Genomic DNA, 6,721 nt, shown 5'->3' on the forward strand with positions numbered 1-6,721 from the left:
ATTTTCCCCTTTTTCGGCTTTTCTGTTTTCCCCAGGTTTTCTTAGGATTTGGAACAAATAAAATCAGCAAAAAAATTATGCAAAAAAACATGTTTTTTTCCTTTCACGACAGGCGCAAATTTACTTTCTGTGAAGGAACGAATTTGCTTCCGCAAGAGGTACGGTCGTGCCTCTTGAAAAAGAAAAAAATCACACTTTTTTAGTTCCGCATAAGGCACGGATTTATTTCTCGTGAAGGCAAGGATTTGCTTCCGCAAGAGGCAGGGATTTACTTCTTGTGAAGGCCACCCTAAAGATCTCTTGTTCGTCCGTGTAAACGTTCTGACGCCCTAACAAAGTTCACGAGTTTGCGTAGAAAACAAAAAACAAAGAGATGATAATTTGAAGGAAAGTGAAACAGATTACGACATATATACGATGGCTTGTGTTTCAACGCTACGCGTCGGCCGGTGGATCTTTTTAAAAGATCGGCCACCCCGCTAGCCATTGGACTTAACGTGGGATGCCGTCAGATTCTGATGTCAGTTTTTGCAACTAGGATGATATTCCATTCAAAGGTTTGCAACAGAGTTCATGTTGCAGAATTTATGCAACAGAGATATTGTTGCATGATTTATTTTGCAACAAACTAATGTTGTAGAAATTTTTACAAGTGTTATGGAAGAAAATTTTGCAACACCAGTGATGCTGTAGAAATCTTTTTTGCAATAGGGATGATGTTGCAAGGAAAAAAATCATACTCGGTCATTCGCAACGAGATCCCGTTCAACGGTGGTGAGGGAGAAGCAGCACCGCCTATCCTTGTTGTCGCACCGCCGACAACAAGCGACGGACCTCTGACCAGGTCAGCTCACCGCCATCCTCCTCTTCAGCAAGGTGTGCGCACCGCGCCGAAGGTCGTGGTGGAGGCGGCAATGGCGGCCAGCGCGGCCGGCTCCGGCTGCAACCTCGCCGCTAACCTCCTCTCCGACGAGTTGGGTGGTTGCTAGTGCCGCGCGTATCTCGTTCGGCGTTACGGGATCTGGATGCGTCGCCGCGCCTTCGTCTTCGTCGGACTGCAATAGACCAATTGTTGCAGTGGTAAGATTGCAATAACGTGTCAGTTGCAAATCTATGTACTGCTAGCCCATGGGCACATGTCATGCAGGAAAGGCGATGGAAGCAACAGCTGCGACCCGTTGGGTGATTAGAAACATTTTCCTTTTAGGGAAGGGAAATGTTTGTGGCTGGACGACTGGCCAACGTTTCGGCCAGTGGCACCGATGCCATCGAGGTCTCCATGGACGCATGTTTTCGGTTGGACCCACAAATCGTCCTGCCGATTTAAAACCTTATCCTCTTCCTTCTCCTTCGCTAACCTCTCTCCATAGTCTTCCGCTAACCACATGTCGCGCAGACCATGGGCTGCTGCCGAGAATGCCATGGACGCCCTCCCGACGGAGCCCACACCTTTTTTTCCTCCTCCACATGCCATCTTTTTTTTCTCTCTTCCCAGATCTGTGGCGGCTGTGAGCTGCAACGGTGGTGCGACTAGCTCGAAAGCTACTCGCGGGATGCTACAACGGTGTCCCCACCTTGCTGGAAATGCATGCTGGTTAGCTGTGATGAGTCACTGTGGTTTGCTACGATGGCTCCGTCAACAAGCTACAACCAGCAATCTCGGTGCTACAACGAGCACCGCCAGATGCTAGAATCGACTCTGGGTGAACAGTGGCGCCGAAAAAGGTGCAACCAGCAACAACAGAAGCTGGGACTAGCGACTTTTTTTGCTACAATCTGTGGGAGTGCTGGCCACCCAGCAACCGGCAGTGCTACAACCGGCATCCAAATGTAGTACGATCGGTGATCCAAAGTGCTACAACCAGCAATTTTTTTGCTACTACGGGCGGTGATCGCGGTTACCACGCCCGCCAGATGCTGCAACCGCTCTCGCTAGATGCTGGAACCGGTAGAAATTTTTGCTACTATGGGCGGTGACCGTGGTGACCACGCCCGCTAAGTGTTGCATCCACTCTCGCTAGATGCTGAAACCGGCAAAATGTTTTGCTACTATGGACGGTGACCACACCTGCCAGATGCTGCAACCGCTCTCGCTAGATGTTGAAACCGGCAGAAATTTTTGCTATTACGGGCGGTGACCATATGCAACGGCTCTGGCTAGCTGCGTCCGGTGTCCACTGCAGAAGCTGCAAACTTTTTTCTGTGATTTTTTGCTGGTACTGCGAGACGACAAGCTGCTAAGATGATTTGTTGTGACTGAGGAGGCAGAAAGCTACAACTGGTAAGACGATTTCCTGTGCCATGCCACAACGGGCTTTTTGCGTGAAGCAACAACGGCGAGTTGCGACGGTGGTGCAAAGACAGTGACGGCGAGCTGCGACGGTAGGCGGGGCATTCGCGGGAGCTGGGGCGTCACGACTCGACGAGAAAAGCATTCGGCGCATGGCGCCGGCAATGCTCACGTTTCATGCACGCGCTGCCGGACGACCGAGTGCTCGACAGATGATGAGAACGAGTTGCAACAGCGATGCAGGGCGGCCATGGCGAGCTGCATTCACAGAAGCTGAACGTGGCGAGTCAACGAAGAAAGTTGCGGCTCATGGCACGACAACCCGTTCCATGCGGGCGGACGACGGGCGTGAGTGAGTTCAGTTTTGCATGGCCCAACGAACCGAAAGGAGCCAGATCCAATGTCTACGGATGGATGAATCCAACGGACCGCATGAAGACCGGCGGAGCGACTCGGCCGGTCGACCGGCGCAGATCAGCGCCTTCCTGTTCAGATTTTTTAGGGGATCGTTTTGTTGAGACGGGATCTTTTTGTTGAGATGGGGAAGTACGCAGACCCTCTCGGCACAACGCAAGGCCAGCAACGCCGAGGTCTCCTCGCCAAAAACGCAATGGAATGTCGAGGCGGCTTTATCTCCATCCGCAGTACCGCCGCCACCGCGCCATCTGAGTTCTGAAGGTTCGCTCCACTCCCCTCGTTTCCTAGTCCTCTCTTTCTCTCTGCTTCCCGCTGGGGATTCATGGGCTCTTCTTTCATACATCAGATTAGCACACGGCGGCGCGGTCATGACTATTTTTTCTTCTCGGGCTGCCCATTTCCTCCTGATCACCACTCACCATGAGGGCAAGTATGACGTTGTCTACGTGCACACCGGTGGCGCCTGAAGGCACACATGTGTTTGACATCTTGGCCGGGTTACAGCAAGCATAGAGGTATGAGCCACGACGGCGGCATCAGCTACATACGGTCGGGGACTTCCGCTGTCGGCGGCCACAGCTGGGGCATCCGCTTCTACCCTGACAGGTTTAAGAAAGAAAATCAAGACTACATCACAGTTTATCTCGAGCTTATGAGCAAGACCACTAAAGTCCGGGCGTCTTGCGACCTGAGGCTGGTCGACCAGTGCACCGGATTACGGTATTCAGTGAGCAAAACAGGCCCTAGGATTTTCAATTCCGAAGATTCCACTCGGTATGCTCCGCAGACTGCTCAGTTCAAAAGGCGAAGCGAGATCGAGGGATCCGCATACCTTAGGGATGATCGCTTGAAGATTGAATGCATTGTCACTGTTTTCGAGAAGCCACGTGTTACCAAAACCAGCGAAACCAAATCGCTGCCCAAAATCGACAGGCCACCATCTGACATGGCTCAACATGTTGGCAAGTTGCTGGAAGAAAAGCAGGGATTGGATGTCAGTTTTATTGTTGGAGGAGAGATCATTGAAGCTCATAGGCTCGTTATTGCTATGCGGTCGCCTGTTCTTAAGGCGGAGCTCTACGGGCCAATGAGGGAGGCGAGGCCGGGGCAGTGCATTACCATCAAGGACATGCAGCCTGCCGTTTTCAGGGCCCTGCTCCATTTCATCTACACCATTCTTTGCCTGGCCGTGAGGACTTTGAGGGAGAAGAGAACACTGAGATGATCCAGCTTTTACTGGTCGCTGCGGACATATATGCCATGGAGAGGCTCAAGATGATTTGCCAAAGCATCCTTTGCGAGGATCTGAATGTGGACAACGTGGCAACCACATTGGCTTTAGCTGACCAATATAACTGTGATAAGCTTAAGGATGCTTGCCTTGAATTTATCAAAATATCAGATGACAAGGCTATGGACGCCGTGGTGGCAGCCAAGGCTTCAAAGATCTCAAAGTGACTTGCCCATCTATCATAGTGGACGCACTGGAGAACAGAAGAAAGCTTCGTAAAGCATGAGCAGCTACGTTCGTAGATTTGCTAAATCATATGAACTGCTTGTGAGTAGTACCCCATCCGTTCGAAAAAGCTTGTCCCTCAAATGGATGTATCTAGCACCAAGTTTGTACTAAATACATCCATTTGTGGAACAAGTTTGGGACAAGCTTTTTCGGACAGAGGGAGTATTTGTCAAATTTCTCCTACCCACTCGCCGTAGGGATGATCAGTTCAATGTTAGATGGATCTAAGAATAGTTAGTTTAGTTCTGAAATTATATGATTGATGTGAAAGTTCTCATAAATCAACCCAGAATTTTTATTTATCAGGTTGTTGATCTTATCTAAAACACTTCTCTGCAACTGCATAACACTTGGTCTTAATCTTCTCGCAAAATTTCCTTACAATCCTTATTGAACATCTGATACCCAGATGGTCTACATGAGCATGCCATTGTATGTTGACCTCTTCTGTGAGAGTGAAAATAAAAATAAATACAGCAAAATGCTACTACCTCGGTTTGGAAATAAGTGGCGTGGTTTTAGTTCAAAACCATGCCACTTCTTTCCGAATGGAGAGAGTATTATCGGAATATAAATTATAAATAGGAAAGTTTTTTTATGCCCTGAAGCAGTTTAATGCGTGATCTTGTGCTAGATTAGACAACATATGTAAGAGTGGGCAAACAGGGCGATGATTAGGATCACTACATCGAGTTTAGAGATGCAAGTGGCACGCCGCAACTGCCCGCCTCATTTGTTACCTCGGCCAAATTAGTGAACATCATCTGTGTCTGCCATTTTCTTTGTTTCTAATATCGCTGTTCTGATCCTCCGGCCCATGTTCTTGTTGCTTTCCTGTTTGTCATTCAGGCTGTTGACAAGTTTGAGGTTATCTGAAATAATTGTCCCGTGGTGTACCTCCAATCCATTCGGCTTTCAGTTTAGCCTATACGTGTTTCTTTACCGTGATATCGCTGGGTGTTTCTTGCCTTCCAAACCTGCCAAAGGAATTGTTAGAATAGTCTCAGTGCGCGTGCGTGTCTCCCCTAGATTGTGCTCACCATGTGAAAATTTCTGTTGTTGCCGCTGTAATTTCTGTATAAATAGGTTGGAAAAGCTGTGTTAATATATCAAGGTAATAATTCAACGTTGGATTATATCTCCTCTTTCAGGAATAACGAGAAAGTGAGCCTCGTTTAAAAATGTGGTGAAGAGCGTGATCCACACAAGTGTTGTTGGTGTCAAGTTCCTCGGTTTTAAGCCCCAAGTGAGATTTAAACCGACCCCGCAAAAAACAAAAGTGAGGTTTGAACCGGATTGCTTCAGCATAAATGTTTGAATTCTGGGGTGATTCCATACGTTTTTCTAGGTTGCGTGTACAAGTACAATATCAATTGCTGTTGCCGGTAAATGCATGTTTGGGACCATGGTCTGGAGCTTGTGTTGGCTTATCATCTTGTAGGAACTTTGGTCTTTGGGCACTTCAGTTTGTTAACACGGAGAAAGGATACACGCCACCTGATGCCGTGATGCGTCCACAACGACTCACTGGTCGCTATGAGCTTGGAGTAACTCCAGTAGAATCGTCAAAAACAGTCAATCTCCAAAATAATTGATATTATGGTGCATAGAAAAAAAACACTAGTCTGACAGCTATGTTGCGCGGATACTTCAGAAAGTGTGCGTATCCAGCCGGATACTGCCCCGATACTCGGATACTGCTCCGATACTGCCCGATACATATCCCGTAAGTATCCCTCGATATTTTGAGCATCCTCAATTGAAAGGTGAGCAAGAGAGAGTCGACGCATTGATTGAAACAACAAACTTAGACAAATCTCACTGCCAATTAATGGAAGTGGACTAAGTGCAAGAAAAGAAAGGGGTAATCGTATTGAGGCATGCTTTTGACCTAGAAGCTCCTTAAATTTTTCCTTCATATTTGCAATAATTAATATATGTAACATCTATATATAAACGTATCCCCGTATCTATATTTTTAAAAAATTGATGTATCGGGCGTATCCCCGTATCGCGTATCCGATACGTATCCAAGTATCCATGCAACGTAGTCTGACAGAGCTGCTATAGCAACTAGATGATGCCCTGCGCATTGCTGCGGGAATATGTCACGGATTTTTAGAGTAACATCAACGTACAAAAGAAGACAACTAATTTGAATCAATAATATGATACATTATATGTGGTATAATCGTTGTTAAGAAGTCAACTCAGAGTCTAAGACGACAATAATCGGCAACATTAAGAAGACCTGGGTAGCTGGAAAAATGAGGATAAGCTTAAATCTTTACCATTCAGGTTCTTTGCATTCTCAGTCGTAACATAATGGCCTACAAATAAAATATAGAAATAGAAAAGCTAGTTTGCAATGTTGCACGGAAAATTAACCTATCTACAAATGGCTTTCAAGACAAAATTGTTGGTCATCAATTCATCATACCTGAACCAATTGAAGCTAAATAAATGCAGTCCTACTTTTCTGCTCACTGCTACAA

General features: G+C 47.0%; 1 pseudogene; it reads left to right on the top strand.

Annotated features, from left to right (window-relative positions):
• The first annotated feature begins 3,127 nt into the window (after positions 1-3,127).
• LOC125508830 lies at positions 3,128-5,836 on the top strand (annotated as a pseudogene).
• Positions 5,837-6,721: the final 885 nt, after the last annotated feature.

The sequence above is a fragment of the Triticum urartu genome, chromosome 5 (genome assembly GCF_003073215.2).
Source record: "Triticum urartu cultivar G1812 chromosome 5, Tu2.1, whole genome shotgun sequence".
NCBI classification, from domain to species: Eukaryota; Viridiplantae; Streptophyta; class Magnoliopsida; order Poales; family Poaceae; genus Triticum; species Triticum urartu.